We start from the raw sequence: 17,198 nt of genomic DNA on the forward strand, positions 1-17,198 counted from the left end.
GTGCTCCAAAGTCTAGCTAGCAAGAGTTGTTTGGACTCAAGGAAGTACAGAAATCCACAAATAAGATTTTTGCTAGCCATTTTTTAACCCTGCAATGATGAGATACAGGATGTAGCCAAAGAAACAGAAACAATAAGTCATTTTTTAACCTGTGCTGCAACAAAAAATGCCTTGGCCATTTCAATTCATTTCTGCTTCTGAGTAAGCATATCTCAAAGTTATTAATCATGTCTACCTGACCTTAGTGGCAATGAAATCACCTTGGTAGATAATTATAATGTATGTGTGATTTGAGAACCCTTCCTCTGTTTCATTTTAGTGAGTCATTTCTCACTAGGTAATAGAAAACCAATTCTCTCCTCTGACCAAACGTATTATTTGCCTTATTTCCTTGGCACTCTGTAATGTACTCAGTCCTCTGCTCTCTATTATAGCAGTATATGAAGTCTTATTTTCTGGATGCTTTCTCCTGAGTATCTGCCAATCTCTGAGAACACTAAATAACTCTGAAGCATTGGCTGAGCCATATACCTGCTGGTTTATAGGTTATTAGGAAACCATTCATCCCCTGGGGTGAGGTTATGACAAAGATCTCTTCAGTTGGTGATGTTCTGCTTCTTCAGATGAAGATTGGAACAAGGTTTTTGTGGAATGCAAAGAACTTTCCCAAAGTAGCCTACATTGGTCTCTCTCTAGACTGAATAAGGAAAAAAAAAAAAAAGAGTATCAAAGATTGTGTGTTACTGTTTACAGAAAAATTTAGGTTTAACAATTCAAGTGGATTAGTTGATATTTTTGTTTCATCTTAAACAAACATGAAAGTGAATCCAATTCTCAATTGTCCAAAAGCAAATTCCCAAGTGTGTAGATTTTCCAAGAAATTTATTATTTTCTTCCTTTCTTCTGCTGGACACTTTTCAACTAAAAGAGAAAATATTTACATCACTGTCTTCTAAAATACTAGCTAGAGAATGGTAGGAATTTTACTGAATACAATGAAAAATTTTCATTGTCAGTGGATTTAAATTATTCACACTTCTGATACATTTAGCTATTACAAATAATAAAGTTAAAACAGCTCTATTACTTTTTCATGTGTTACTAGTTTTCATCCTCTTAATAGCTTAAAAATGCTTCAGAAAAATGTACAAGTTCTGGATGTCTCAAAAACCCATTATGACTCTCAGCAGCCCAATCTTGAGTGTACCTATGTGAAAGGTGAATTCCAAAATAAAATGTGAAGGTATGTTTACAAGCACTGGCTTCCCCTTCCGCATGCCCAATTTAGCCTCACTTCTCCCACTTTTTACTGGCCTTCTGTATGTAAGCAGGTTGACTATGCTAGAATCAGAGCAACTCCTCAAGTTACATTCAATATAGAAACTCTGACAGTTATTCTGCTGGTTTCATTTGAAGGTTTTATTAAGTCGATACCACATAGCTTTTCATCATTGGATCAGCTAAAGACAAAAGATTTTGCCTCAAGGGAGAACTTTGTATTAAAGGCACTGCAAGTGTGTGTGTGTGTTTGTGCACATGCACACGTGTGGTGTGTGGGGGTGTGTTTGGCAGAAAATAGAGATTTCTCCACTTTAGATACTGGGTTTTTATGCTAACACATCAAAAGAAAGCCCCGCTTCCTAACTTGTTCTCATGTTTTCTGCTGCTTGGTTTGATATGGTTTGGATATTTGTTCTTGCCTAAATTTCATGTTGAATTGTAATATCCAATGTTGAAGGTGGGACCTGGTGGGAGGTGTTTGAATCATGGGGCAGATCTCTCATGAATGGCTTGGGCCATCCCCTGGGTGATAACCGAGCTCTTGCTCTGAGTTTACATGAGATCTGGTTGTTTAAAAGGGTGTGGCACCCCTCCCACCCACCCCACCCCTCCACACACACACACATTCTCTCTCATTCCTGCTTTTGCCATGTGATGTGCCTGCTCCTTCTTCATCTTATGCCATGATTGTGATCTCCCTGAAGCTGCACCACAAGTCAACCAGATGCCAGCACCAAGCTTCCTGCAAAGCTGCAGAACCATGAGCCAATTAAACCTCTTTTCTTTATTAATTACGCAAGTCTCACGTATTTTTTAATAGTGATACAAGAATGGCCTAATACAGAAAATTGGTACTGAGGAGTGGGGCATTGCTATAAAGATACCTGAAAATGTGGAAGTTTGAACTTCAGAGTGATGATTTAGGATATCTGGGGGTAAACATTTCTAACCAACAAAGCATTCAAGAAATGGCCTGGCTGTTTCTAACAACCTGTGCTCAGCCGTGGGAGAAAAAAAAAAAAAAAACAGACTTACAGTTGGAACTTATATTTAAACAGGAAGCAAAGCATAAACATTTGAAAAATTTGCAACCCAGCCATGTGACAGAGAAAGGAAGATTTTTCAGAAAAGGAATTCAAGCAGGCAGTGGAGCAACCACTTGCTAGAGATATTCATGTAACTAAAAAAGAACCGAGTGCTAATTTCCAAGACAATGGGGAAAAGGCCTCAAAGGCATTTCAGAGACCTTCACAGGAGGCCCTTGCTTCAGAGACCCAAAGGCCTAGGAGGGAAAAATGGTTTCATGGGCCAGGTCCAGGGCTCTGCTGTCCTGTGCAGCATCAGAACTCTGCTCCCCACATTCTGGCCACTCCAGCTCCAGCTGTGGCTCAAAGGGGCCCAGGTACAGCTTGGGCCATGGCTTTAGAGGTGGCAAGCTGTAAGGCTTGGCAGCTTCCATCTGGTGTTAAGCCTGTGGGTGCACAGTGTGCAAGAGCAAATGAGGCTTGGCACCCTCCATCAGATTTCAGAGAATGTGTGGAAAAGTCTGGGTGCCCAGGTAGAAGCCTGCCTCAGGGGCAGAGCTCCCACAGAAGAACCTCTGTTGGACAGTGCCAAGAGGAAATACAGGGTTGGAGCTCCCACACAAAATCCCCACTAGAGCCCTGCCTAGTGCATCTGTGAGAAAGGGGCCATGGCCCTCCATACCCTAGAATGGTAGATCCACCAGCAGTTTGCACCCAGCACCTGGAAAAGCCACAGGCACTCAACAACCTGTAAGAGCAGCCTGGAGTTCTGAAACCTTCAAAGCCAGAGGTGGAAATATCCAAGGCTTACGCCGGCCCCTTGCACCAGTGTGCCCTGAATGTGATATATGGAGTCAAAGAAGATTATTTTGGAGATTTAAGATTTAATTACTGCCCTTTGGCATTTTGAACTTGTATGAGGCCTGTAGCTCCTTTCTTCTGGCCAATTTCTACCTTTTGGAAGGGGATGTTTACAATGTCTATACTCCCATTGTATCTTGGGAGTAAATAACTTGTTTCTTTATTTTACAGGCTCTATAGATGTTAAGGAACTCAGCTCAGTTCTAGATGAGACTTTGAACTTGGGACTTGGGACTTTTGAGTTAATGCTGGAATGAGTTAAGACTTTGGGTGGGGGGAGGCTTTGGGGGACTATTAGGAAGGCATAATTATATTTTGCAATGTAAGAAGAACATGGGATTTGGGTGGGGCTGGGGTGGAATAATATGGTTTGGATATTTGTTCCCACCCAAATCTCATGTTGAATTGTAATTTCCAGTGTTGAACATACAGCCTGGTGGGAGGTATTTGGATCGTGGAAGTGGATCCCTCATGAATGATTTGGGTTATTCCCTTGGTGATAAGTGAGCTTTTGCTCTGAGTTCACATGAGATATCGTTAAAGGTGTGTGGCACCCCCAACACACACCACATTCTCTCTTGCTTGTTCTTGCTTTCACCGTGTGACATGCCTTTTCCCCCTTTGCCTTCTGTCATGATTGTGAGCTCCCCGAGGCTTCACTAGAAGCCAAGCAGATTATAGCACCATGCTTCTTGTACAGCCTGCAGAATGATGAACCAATTAATCTATTTTCTTTATGAATTATCCAGTCTCAGGTATTTCTTTATAGCAATTCTAGAATAGCCCAATACATGATTTTGCAAGATAATTCAGAAGATTCTGCTTAACTGTTGCACACAAATAAGGAAACCAGCTCTAACAGGGGTACTTGGTTATTCAAACCTCGTTGAATAAGCCAGGATTTTCATACAGAGACCTAGAAATGGATGTCTGCTTGGATAGAAGGAATATTCCTTCCTATCAAGACACGTGAGAGAAACATAGGAAAGCCTTGCTCTAAAAACGATATGGAGTTTGCATTTAATTGGAGGCCATAAACTTAAAATTGATTTTAACATTGTGCCTTGTGTACAGTAATTACTGAGGAGGAGGAGGAGGAGGAGTAAATCTCATGGTTCCAGCCTCATTATCCTCCCTTTGTAATACTGGTAATAATTGGCCCTACACAGGTACCTTTTAAATTTAAAACTTTTTAATGGGCCATTATGACATTTAGCTATGACTATAAAGTCAGAGAAAAACACATGATTTCAGGCTTTCTAGTCAGGTCTAAACTTTTTTCTTTAAAATTATGTCTAATTCCAATCAATAGAAAAAGAGGGAATCCTCCCTAACTCATTTTATGAGGCCAGCATCATTCTGATACCGAAGCCTGGCAAAGACACAACAAAAAAAGAGAATTTGAGACCAATAGCCCTGATGAACATCGATGCAAAAATCCTCAATAAAATACTGGCAAACCAAATCCAGCAGCACATCAAGAAGCCTATCCAGCATGATCAAGTGGGCTTCATCCCTGGGATGCAAGGCTGGTTCAATATACGCAAATCAATAAATGTAATCCAGCATATAAACAGAACCAATGACAAAAACCATATGATTATCTCAATAGATGCAGAAAAGGCCTTTGACAAAATTCAACAATGCTTCATGCTAAAAACTCTCAATAAATTAGGTATTGCTAGGATGTATCTCAAAACAATAAGAGCTATCTATGACAAACCCACAGCTAATATCATACTGAATAGGCAAAAAATGGAAGCATTCCCTTTGAAAACTGTCACAAGACAGGGATGCCCTCTCTCACCACTCCTATTCAACATAGTGTTGGAAGTTCTGGCCGGGGCAATCAGGCAGGAGAAGGAAGTAAAGGGCATTCAATTACAAAAAGAGGACGTCAAATTGTCCCTGTTTGCAGATGACATGATTGTATATGTAGAAAACCCCATCATCTCAGCCCAAAATCTCCTTAAGCTGATAAGCAACTTCAGCAAAGTCTCAGGATACAAAATCAATGTGCAAAAATCACAAGCATTCTTATATGCCAATAACAAACAGAGAGCCAAATCATGAGTGAAATCTCATTCACAATTGCTTCAAAGAGAATAAAATACCTAGGAATCCAACTTACAAGGGACGTGAAGGACCTCTTCAAGGGAACTACAAACCACTGCTCAGTGAAATAAAAGAAGATACAAACAAATGGAAGGACATTCCATGCTCATGGGTAGGAAGAATGAATATTGTGAAAATGGCCATACTGCCCAAGGTAATTTATAGATTCAATGCCAACCCCATCAAGCTACCAATGACTTTCTTCACAGAATTGGAAAAAACTACTTTAAAGTTCATATGGAACCAAAAAAGCCCGCATCACCAAGTCAATCCTAAGCCAAAAGAACAAAGCTGGAGGCATCATGCTACCTGACTTCAAACTATACTACAAGGCTATAGTAACCAAAACAGCATGGTACTGGTACCAAAACAGAGATATAGATCAGTGGAACAGAACAGAGCCCTCAGAAATAACGCCACATATCTACCACCATCTGATCTTTGACAAACCTGAGAAAAACAAGCAATGGGGAAAGTATTCCCTATTTAATAAATGGTGCTGGGAAAACTGGCTAGCCATACATAGAAAGCTGAAACTGGATCCCTTCCTTACACCTTATACAAAAATTAATTCAAGACGGATTAAAGACTTAAACCTTAGACCTAAAACCATAAAAACCCTAGAAGAAAACCTAGGCAATACCATTCAGGACATAGGCATGGGCAAGGACTTCATGTCTAAAACACCAAAAGCAATGGCAACAAAAGCCAAAATTGACAAATGGGATCTAATTAAACTAAAGAGCTTCTGCACAGCAAAAGAAACTACCATCAGAGTGAACAGGCAACCTACAGAATGGGAGAAAATTTTTGCAATCTACTCATCTGACAAAGGGCTAATATCCAGAATCTACAATGAACTCAAACAAATTTACAAGAAAAAATCAAACAACCCCATCAAAAAGTGGGCAAAGGATATGAACAGACACTTCTGAAAAGAAGACATTTATGCAGCCAAAAGACACATGAAAAAATGCTCATCATCACCGGCCATCAGAGAAATGCAAATCAAAACCACAATGAGATACCATCTCACACCAGTTAGAATGGCAATCATTAAAAAGTCAGGAAACAACAGGTGCTGGAGAGGATGTGGAGAAATAGGAACACTTTTACACTGTTGGTGGGACTGTAAACTAGTTCAACAATTGTGGAAGTCAGTGTGGCGATTCCTTAGAGATCTAGAACTAGAAATACCATTTGACCCAGCAATCCCATTACTGGGTATATACCCAAAAGATTATAAATCATGCAGCTATAGAGACACATGCACATGTATGTTTACTGTGGCACTATTCACAATAGCAAAGACTTGGAACCAACCCAAATGTCTAACAATGATAGACTGGATTAAGAAAATGTGGCACATATACACCATGCAATACTATGCAGCCATAAAAAATGATGAGTTCATGTCCTTTGTAGGGACATGGATGAAGCTGGAAACCATCATTCTCAGCAAACTACGGCAAGGACAAAAAACCAAACATCGCATATTCTCACTCATAGGTGGGAATTGAACAATGAGAACACATGGACACAGGAAGGGGAACATCACACACTGGGGCCTGTTGCGGGGTGGGGGTAGGGAGGAGGGATAGCATTAGGAGATATACCTAATGTTAAATGACGAGTTAATGGGTGCAGCACACCAACATGGCACATGTATACATATGAAACTAACCTGCACATTGTGCACATGTACCCTAAAACTTAAAGTATAATAAAAAATAAATAAAAATAAAATAAAATAAAATTATGTCTAATTAAAAATATTCCTGATTGGTAGTAATTTGAATTGTTTCAAGTTTGGAGCTATAAGTAAAACCTCTATAAACAGTTAAATATGTGTCTTGAGTTGACTTATGCTTTTATTTCTCTCCAGTAAAAACAAACAGCAGATTTTCTAGGCTGTATGGTAAGTATGAATACGTTTAACTCTATAGTCTATTTATATGTTTAAACATCCAGAAATGACTATACAATTTTACATTCCCACCAGCAATTTATATCAGCTCCCATTCCTCCATATAACTTGCCAAAACTTGGAATGGTGAGCATTTAGAAATTTTACCATTCTAGAGGAGGAGCCAAGATGGCCGAATAGGAACAGCTCTGGTCTATAACTCCCAGCGTGAGCGACGCAGAAGACGGGTGATTTCTGCATTTCCATCTGAGGTACCGGGTTCATCTCACTAGGGAGTGCCAGACAGTGGGCGCAGGCCAGTGGGTGCGCGCACCGTGCGCGAGCCGAAGCAGGGCAAGGCATTGCCTCACCTGGGAAGCGCAAGGGGTCAGGGAGTTCCCTTTCCGAGTCAAAGAAAGGGGTGACAGATGCACCTGGAAAATCGGGTCACTCCCACCCGAATATTGCGCTTGTCAGACGGGCTTAAAAAACGGCGCACCATGAGACTATATCCCACACCTGGCTCGGAGGGTCCTACGCCCACGGAGTCTCGCTCATTGCTAGCACAGCAGTCTGAGATCAAACTGCAAGGCGGCAGCGAGGCTGGGGGAGGGGCGCCCGCCATTGCCCAGGCTTGCTTAGGTAAACAAAGCAGCCGGGAAGCTCCAACTGGGTGGAGCCCACCACAGCTCAAGGAGGCCTGCCTGCCTCTGTAGGCTCCACCTCTGGGGGCAGGGCACAGACAAACAAAAAGACAGCAGTAACCTCTGCAGACTTAAATGTCCCTGTCTGACAGCTTTGAAGAGAGCAGTGGTTCTCCCAGCACGCAGCTGGAGATCTGAGAACAGGCAGACTGCCTCCTCAAGTGGGTCCCTGACCCCTGACCCCCGAGCAGCCTAACTGGGAGGCACCCCCCAGCAGGGGCACACTGACACCTCACACGGCAGGGTATTCCAACAGACCTGCAGCTGAGGGTCCTGTCTGTTAGAAGGAAAACTAACAAACAGAAAGGACATCCACACCGAAAACCCATCTGTACATCACCATCATCAAAGACCAAAAGTAGATAAAACCACAAAGATGGGGAAAAAACAGAACAGAAAAACTGGAAACTCTAAAACGCAGAGCGTCTCTCCTCCTCCAAAGGAACGCAGTTCCTCACCAGCAACGGAACAAAGCTGGATGGAGAATGACTTTGACAAGCTGAGAGAAGAAGGCTTCAGACGATCAAATTACTCTGAGCTACGGGAGGACATTCAAACCAAAGGCAAAGAAGTTGAAAACTTTGAAAAAAATCTAGAAGAATGTATAACTAGAATAACCAATACAGAGAAGTGCTTAAAGGAGCTGATGGAGCTGAAAACCAAGGCTCGAGAACTACGTGAAGAATGCAGAAGCCTCAGGAGCCGATGCGATCAACTGGAAGAAAGGGTATCAGCAATGGAAGATGAAATGAATGAAATGAAGCGAGAAGGGAAGTTTAGAGAAAAAAGAATAAAAAGAAATGAGCAAAGCCTCCAAGAAATATGGGACTATGTGAAAAGACCAAATCTACGTCTGATTGGTGTACCTGAAAGTGATGGGGAGAATGGAACCAAGTTGGAAAACACTCTGCAGGATATCATCCAGGAGAACTTCCCCAATCTAGCAAGGCAGGCCAACGTTCAGATTCAGGAAATACAGAGAACGCCACAAAGATACTCCTCGAGAAGAGCAACTCCAAGACACATAATTGTCAGATTCACCAAAGTTGAAATGAAGGAAAAAATGTTAAGGGCAGCTAGAGAGAAGGGTCGGGTTACCCTCAAAGGGAAGCCCATCAGACTAACAGCGGATCTCTCGGCAGAAACCCTACAAGCCAGAAGAGAGTGGGGGCCAATATTCAACATTCTTAAAGAAAAGAATTTTCAACCCAGAATTTCATATCCAGCCAAACTAAGCTTCATAAGTGAAGGAGAAATAAAATACTTTACAGACAAGCAAATGCTGAGAGATTTTGTCACCACCAGGCCTGCCCTAAAAGAGCTCCTGAAGGAAGCACTAAACATGGAAAGGAACAACCAGTACCAGCCGCTGCAAAATCATGCCAAAATGTAAAGACCATCGAGACTAGGAAGAAACTGCATCAACTAATGAGCAAAATCACCAGCTAACATCATAATGACAGGATCAAATTCACACATAACAATATTAACTTTAAATGTAAATGGGCTAAATTCTCCAATTAAAAGACACAGACTGGCAAATTGGATAAAGAGTCAAGACCCATCACTGTGCTGTATTCAGGAAACCCATCTCACGTGCAGAGACTCACATAGGCTCAAAATAAAAGGATGGAGGAAGATCTACCAAGCAAATGGAAAACAAAAAAAGGCAGGGGTTGCAATCCTAGACTCTGATAAAACAGACTTTAAACCAACAAAGATCAAAAGAGACAAAGAAGGCCATTACATAATGGTAAAGGGATCAATTCAACAAGAAGAGCTAACTATCCTAAATATATATGCACCCAATACGGGAGCACCCAGATTCATAAAGCAAGTCCTGAGAGACTTACAAAGAGACTTAGACTCCCACACATTAATAATGGGAGACTTTAACACCCCACTGTCAACATTAGACAGATCAACGAGACAGAAAGTCAACAAGGATACCCAGGAATTGAACTCAGCTCTGCACCAAGCGGACCTAATAGACATCTACAGAACTCTCCACCCCAAATCAACAGAATATACATTTTTTTCAGCATCACAACACATATTCCAAAATTGACCACATAGTTGGAAGTAAAGCTCTCCTCAGCAAATGTAAAAGAACAGAAATTATAACAAACTATCTCTCAGACCACAGTGCAATCAAACTAGAACTCAGGATTAAGAATCTCACTCAAAGCCGCTCAACTACATGGAAACTGAACAACCTGCTCCTGAATGACTACTGGGTACATAACGAAATGAAGGCAGAAATAAAGATGTTCTTTGAAACCAATGAGAACAAAGACACAACAAACCAGAATCTTTGGGACGCATTCAAAGCAGTGTGTAGAGGGAAATTTATAGCACTAAATGCCCACAAGAGAAAGCAGGAAAGATCCAAAATTGACACCCTAACATCACAATTAAAAGAACTAGAAAAGCAAGAGCAAACACATTCAAAAGCTAGCAGAAGGCAGGAAATAACTAAAATCAGAGCAGAACTGAAGGAAATAGAGACACAAAAAACCCTTCAAAAAATCAATGAATCCAGGAGCTGGTTTTTTGAAAGGATCAACAAAATTGATAGACTGCTAGCAAGACTAATAAAGAAGAAAACAGAGAAGAATCAAATAGATGCAATAAAAAATGATAAATGGGATATCACCACCAATCCCACAGAAATACAAACTACCATCAGAGAATACTACAAACACCTGTACGCAAATAAACTAGAAAATCTAGAAGAAATGGATAAATTCCTCAACACATACACTCTCCCAAGACTAAACCAGGAAGAAGTTGAATCTCTGAATAGACCAATAACAGGATCTGAAATTGTGGCAATAATCGATAGTTTACCAACCAAAAAGAGTCCAGGACCAGATGGATTCACAGCCGAATTCTACCAGAGGTACAAGGAGGAACTGGTACCATTCCTTCTGAAACTATTCCAATCAGTAGAAAAAGAGGGAATCCTCCCTAACTCATTTTATGAGGCCAGCATCATTCTGATACCAAAGCCGGGCAGAGACACAACCAAAAAAGAGAATTTTAGACCAATATCCTTGATGAACATTGATGCAAAAATCCTCAATAAAATACTGGCAAACCGAATCCAGGAGCACATCAAAAAGCTTATCCACCATGATCAAGTGGGCTTCATCCCTGGGATGCAAGGCTGGTTCAATATACACAAATCAATAAATGTAATCCAGCATATAAACAGAGCCAAAGACAAAAACCACATGATTCTCTCAATAGATGCAGAAAAAGCCTTTGACAAAATTCAACAACGCTTCATGCTAAAAACTCTCAATAAATTAGGTATTGATGGGACGTATTTCAAAATAATAAGAGCTATCTATGACAAACCCACAGCCAATATCATACTGAATGGGCCAAAACTGGAAGCATTCCCTTTGAAAACTGTCACAAGACAGGGATGCCCTCTCTCACCACTCCTATTCAACATAGTGTTGGAAGCACTGGACAGGGCAATTAGGCAGGAGAAGGAAATAAAGGGTATTCAATTAGGAAAAGAGGAAGTCAAATTGTCTCTGTTTGCAGATGACATGATTGTATATCTAGAAAACCCCATTGTCTCAGCCCAAAATCTCCTTAAGCTGATAAGCAACTTCAGCAAAGTCTCAGGATACAAAATCAATGTACAAAAATCACAAGCATTCTTATACACCAACAACAGACAAACAGAGAGCCAAATCATGAGTGAACTCCCATTCACAATTGCTTCAAAGAGAATAAAATACCAAGGAATCCAACTTACAAGGGATGTGAAGGACCTCTTCAAGGAGAACTACAAACCACTGCTCAAGGAAATAAAAGAGGGTACAAACAAATGGAAGGACATTCCATGCTCATGGGTAGGAAGAATGAATATTGTGAAAATGGCCATACTGCCCAAGGTAATTTACAGATTCAATGCCATCCCCATCAAGCTACCAATGACTTTCTTCACGGAATTGGAAAAAACTACTTTAAAGTTCATATGGAACCAAAAAAGAGCCCGCATTGCCAATTCAATCCTAAGCCAAAAGAACAAAGCTGGAGGCATCACACTACCTGACTTCAAACTATACTACAAGGCTACAGTAACCAAAACAGCATGGTACTGGTACCAAAACAGAGATATAGATCAATGGAACAGAACAGAGCCCTCAGAAATAACGCCACATACCTACAACTATCTGATCTTTGACAAACCTGAGAAAAACAAGCAATGGGGAAAGGATTCCCTATTTAATAAATGGTGGTGGGAAAACTGGCTAGCCATATGTAGGAAGCTGAAACTGGATCCCTTCCTTACACCTTATACAAAAATCAATTCAAGATGGATTAAAGATTTAAACATTAGACCTGAAACAATAAAAACCCTAGAAGAAAACCTAGGCAATACCATTCAGGACATAGGCATGGGCAAGGACTTCATGTCTAAAACACCAAAAGCAATGGCAACAAAAGACAAAATTGACAAATGGGATCTAATTAAACTAAAGAGCTTCTGCACAGCAAAAGAAACTACCATCAGAGTGAACAGGCAACCTACAAAATGGGAGAAAATTTTCACAACCTACTCATCTGACAAAGGGCTAATATCCAGAATCTACAATGAACTCCAACAAATTTACAAGAAAAAAACAAACAACCCCATCAAAAAGTTGGCGAAGGACATGAACAGACACTTCTCCAAAGAAGACATTTATGCAGCCAAAAAACACATGAAAAAAAAGCTCACCATCACTGGCCATCAGAGAAATGCAAATCAAAACCACTATGAGATACCATCTCACACCAGTTAGAATGGCAATCATTAAAAAGTCAGGAAACAACAGGTGCTGGAGAGGATGTGGAGAAATAGGAACACTTTTACACTGTTGGTGGGACTGTAAACTAGTTCAACCATTGCGGAAGTCAGTGTGGCGATTCCTCAGGGATCTAGAACTAGAAATACCATTTGACCCAGCCATCCCATTACTGGGTATATACCCAAATGACTATAAATCATGCTGCTATAAAGACACATGCACACGTATGTTTATTGCGGCATTATTCACAATAGCAAAGACTTGGAACCAACCCAAATGTCCAACAATGATAGACTGGATTAAGAAAATGTGGCACATATACACCATGGAATACTATGCAGCCATAAAAAATGATGAGTTCATGTCCTTTGTAGGGACATGGATGAAATTGGAAATCATCATTCTCAGTAAACTATCGCAAGAACAAAAAACCAAACACCACATATTCTCACTCATAGGTGGGAATTGAACAATGAGATCACATGGACACAGGAAGGGGAATATCACACTCTGGGGACTGTGGTGGGGTGGGGGGAGGGGGGAGGGATAGCATTGGGAGATATACCTAATGCTAGATGACGAGTTAGTGGGTGCAGGGCACCCGCATGGCACATGTATACTTATGTAACTAACCTGCACAATGTGCACATGTACCCCAAAACTTAAAGTATAATAAAAAAAAAGAAAGAAAGAAATTTTACCGTTCTAGTTGGGTATTTGCATTTTTCTAATGACTATTAATCTTGAATATTTAAAAATGTGCTTATTTGCTATCTGCATATCTACTTTGGTGAAGTGTCTATTAAAATGTTTTGCTGCCCCTCCCCTTCCTGGAGGGCCTTCCAGCACGGTCCTCCTGGGCCTCGCTTCCCCTAGCCCCTGTGGTGGGCCCAAATGAGAGGTTCCGGAGCGAGTTCCGGAGCCCCGGGGTGGGGTGGGTCCTGGGTGTAAACAGAAGCTTCTGTCCAGCCTGCCGCAGCCGAGGATCTTGGCACCCCCTTGAGAGCTTCAGCTGCCCCAGTACTAGAATCCCAAGAAAATCAAAAGGCATTCGGGGATTTCTGCTCACCTGGAGAAGGGATGGAAATACTTTAACAAGGCATGGAAGGAAGTTCGACTGCATAAGACAACATGGTTGAGGTCTGAGATTTTACATGGAGTTATTCAAGAGTTGCTTGTGGACTACTGTGTGAAGATACAAGACACAAATTTAACTTCTGAGGACAAAAATTTCATGAGACCCTTGAACAGCGGCTACTCATAACTGAACTGACATGGCTCTTAGGTCCTAGCCAGGAGAGGGAGATACCTTCACTGCTAGAGCTGGAGAAAGCGGACCTTCTGGAATCCATGCCACTCTCAGACGATTTTGTGTGGATGAGGGCTCTGCTACAGCAAGAAGTGGAGGAGTAGCTCAAGAAGAAATGTTTCACTCTGCTCTGGTACTATGATCCCAATTCAGATGCTGACAGTGAAACCGTGAAGGCAGCAAACGTGTGGAAACTTGCAGAGGTCCTAGTGGCTAGGAAGCAGCAGTGCCAGTATGCCAAGAGCCAGCAAAAGGAGCAGATGGTGCTGCTGGAGAAGAAGAGTGCCACCTACTTCCAGCTGCTTCTCCGCTGCCTCATTTTGCTGCAGAGGCTTCTTCAGGAACAACGGCTGGACTCACTCCGAGTTAGACCACATCAATGCCCAGTACCTGGAAGTCAAGTGTGGTGCTATGATACTTAAGCTGAGGATGGAAGAGTTAAATATTTTGTCCAACACACTGCTGAGAAAGTGGAAGTTCATTGTCAGATTAGTGACCGTTTGGAGGGAGCAATTCACTTACAGGAGCAGCACATGGAGAAGTCAAGACAGGTCCTGAACTCCTATGAAATACTTGGGGAGAAGTTTGACAGACTGGTGAAAAGAGTCCACCCTACTCAAGCAGGCAACTGAGAAGCGGTGGGCCCTCCAGGAGTTCAACAAGGCCTACTGTTAAGCTCTGGCAGGGCCAGGAAGCATGGCTTCTGCACAGCTGCTGCCTCTTAATCTTCCTGCTAGTAGGACCACCTTCACCTGGGGCTGCCTTCGCTACAAGGGAGTGTGGGAACGTTTGCACTTGCTTGAAAGACTGCAGTCGTTTAGGCACCCTCCTGGTTTTTCTTTCTTGTTTATAATGACTGGGCCTCTTCTGGAAAATCTAGCAAGCAGATTTATATAATTTTTATGCATGGCTGTTTGTCCGTGTCAGCCTTGTATCATATTTGATTATCTCCTGAATAAAGTTATGATATTATATCTTAAAAAATGTTTTGCTTATTTTAAAAATGTTGTCTTTATAATTGAAATTAAGTGTTCTTTATGTATTTTGTATAAGTTCAGTATCAGATATAGCTTTTGAAAATATTTTCTTTCAGTCCATGGCCTGCCTTTTTATTTTCTAAATGTTGTTTTTTAAAAGGCAAATGTTTTATATTTGATAAAGTTCAATGTGTCTATTATTTCTATGTCTTGTATGTGTTTGTGAGCATGTGTCCAATCTAAGATATCTTTGTCTAGCTAGAGGTCCCGAAGATTTTTCTTGCATATTCTTCCAGAAATGTTTTGTTTTTCACACTTACATTTAGGTCTATGATGCATTTTGAGTTAATTTTTCTGTATGGTGAAAGTAAGGGTCAATGTTCACTTTTTGATTATACCATTTGTTGATTAATGAATACATTCCCCATTGAAATACCTTGGCACTTTTGTCAAAAATCACTGGGAGAGACAGAGGCAAGATAGCTGACCAGATGCAGCTAGTATGAGCCCCTTCCACAGAGAAGGACCAAAATAGGTCCTTCTTCTCTATCAGGAAGTAGATAATCACAAATCTAAGAAAGAACACTGGAATTCAACAGAGAAGTGACAGGAAGCACTGAAAACAAAGAAGGAGAGGGAAGTGAGGCAGCCTGCTCAGCCAAGATTGCCTGGGAGTTGGGAGAAGCTCTCAGATGCAGGGAAATGGTCAGTGAGACCTTCGGGGCTCCAAATTCTTGTCATGAACTTCAATTCTAGGCACTGGAGAGCCCCTCAACCCTCAAGAGCATCAAGGCTAACATAGGGAGCTGCCTAGAGATTGTACAGAGGCATCGTTTCAGAAAGGGAACTTAGGCTGAGTCCCACAGGCTTCTGAGCCTTGTGCAACTGTAACATTGTATCATTCTGAGAGCTCAGCCCCCAGAGGACTTTGTCCTACCCTGGGACCATCACTGCCATAGCTGCCACTGGGCCAAGGAGAACAAGAGGAGGATGGGCACTTTCTTCCGAGGACAAATCCCACCACTACTGCAGACTATTGTGGGGCCAAGATGTGAAGAAACTGTACACACCACAGCTGTCTGCCCGTGCTGCTCCCACTGAGAGTGGCACTGCCCTCCCTGGTAGCAGGCGCACAGCCAGTGCCATTTTGACAGCCCAGCCTCCAAAGCACTGTGATCTTCCCTGAGGCCACCAGGCCAAAGAAGGAGAGAGAAAGCTGGGCACTTTAACAAGCCCTGAGGACAAATACCACTGCCACTGCTATAGGCTGCTAAGAGACCAAGGTGCGAGCAAACTGCAAGCTCCACAGCTTACTGCTTTAGCTGCTCCCACTGAGAGTGGCCTTGCCCTCCCTGGAGGCAGCCTGCAGTGCAGCCACTGCTGCCCAAACCTGACAATTCTGCCAGCAGCCTAGGAACCATCTGCCCCTGCCTATCACAGCCACTGCCTGAACACACTTCCAGGGAACCTGAGGACAAAGTTATCAACTCAGTCCCATTTCCCTACTACTCTAGCATGCCATTTAGGGGCCCGGGGGTCTCTCAGCCCAGTTCACCACCAATGGTACCTGAACATTCCTCTTGGGGTCTGAAGCTGGGCTGACTCAACCTGTTGATACCACCACAGCTGGCAGTCACCCACATGAGCCACCTGCAGGTCAGCAGACTGGCCCACCCAACTTATCACAACCACCACCAATACCAGAATGGACTACCTGGGGTCCAGTGGGTTGCTCCACCACTGCTTCTGCCATCACCCACATCACACCACTGCCTGGAGACCTAAGAACCCACCCGCATGCCTTGCCCACAGCTGCCACTACTGGCCTACCTGGACCTGCTAATACCAGTGGCAGCATACATCACTCTGAGGCTCAAGGACAGGTATGCTCAACCCACTGTTACCACCACCGGGGCCTGAAGACTGGCCCACCAGGCATCTTAGAACCCATAAAAACTTCATCATAGCCTCCACTAACAACTACACCCTAAGCCACTAAGGAAATCACAAATACCACTGACCCTGTTCATAGCTGAAGAAATCACACAGAGACTACCTTACTGCATACACCCAATATCAAAGCCAGAGTGACCTACTCAACTGCAAACAGATATACATCTTCAGGAAAAGTTCTGCCCCATGAAATCAAATTAAAAAACTTGAAAGAAGTGTCTCTTACACCAGATGTGCAGATATCAATGTAAGG

At 42.2% G+C, this 17,198-nt stretch overlaps 1 pseudogene; it reads left to right on the plus strand.

The window, feature by feature from the left end:
• The first annotated feature begins 2,697 nt into the window (after positions 1–2,697).
• Positions 2,698–14,690, plus strand: LOC101128402 (HAUS augmin-like complex subunit 4; annotated as a pseudogene).
• The last annotated feature ends 2,508 nt before the right edge of the window (positions 14,691–17,198 follow it).

This window comes from Gorilla gorilla, chromosome 1 (assembly GCF_029281585.2).
Source record: "Gorilla gorilla gorilla isolate KB3781 chromosome 1, NHGRI_mGorGor1-v2.1_pri, whole genome shotgun sequence".
NCBI classification, from domain to species: domain Eukaryota; kingdom Metazoa; phylum Chordata; class Mammalia; order Primates; family Hominidae; genus Gorilla; species Gorilla gorilla.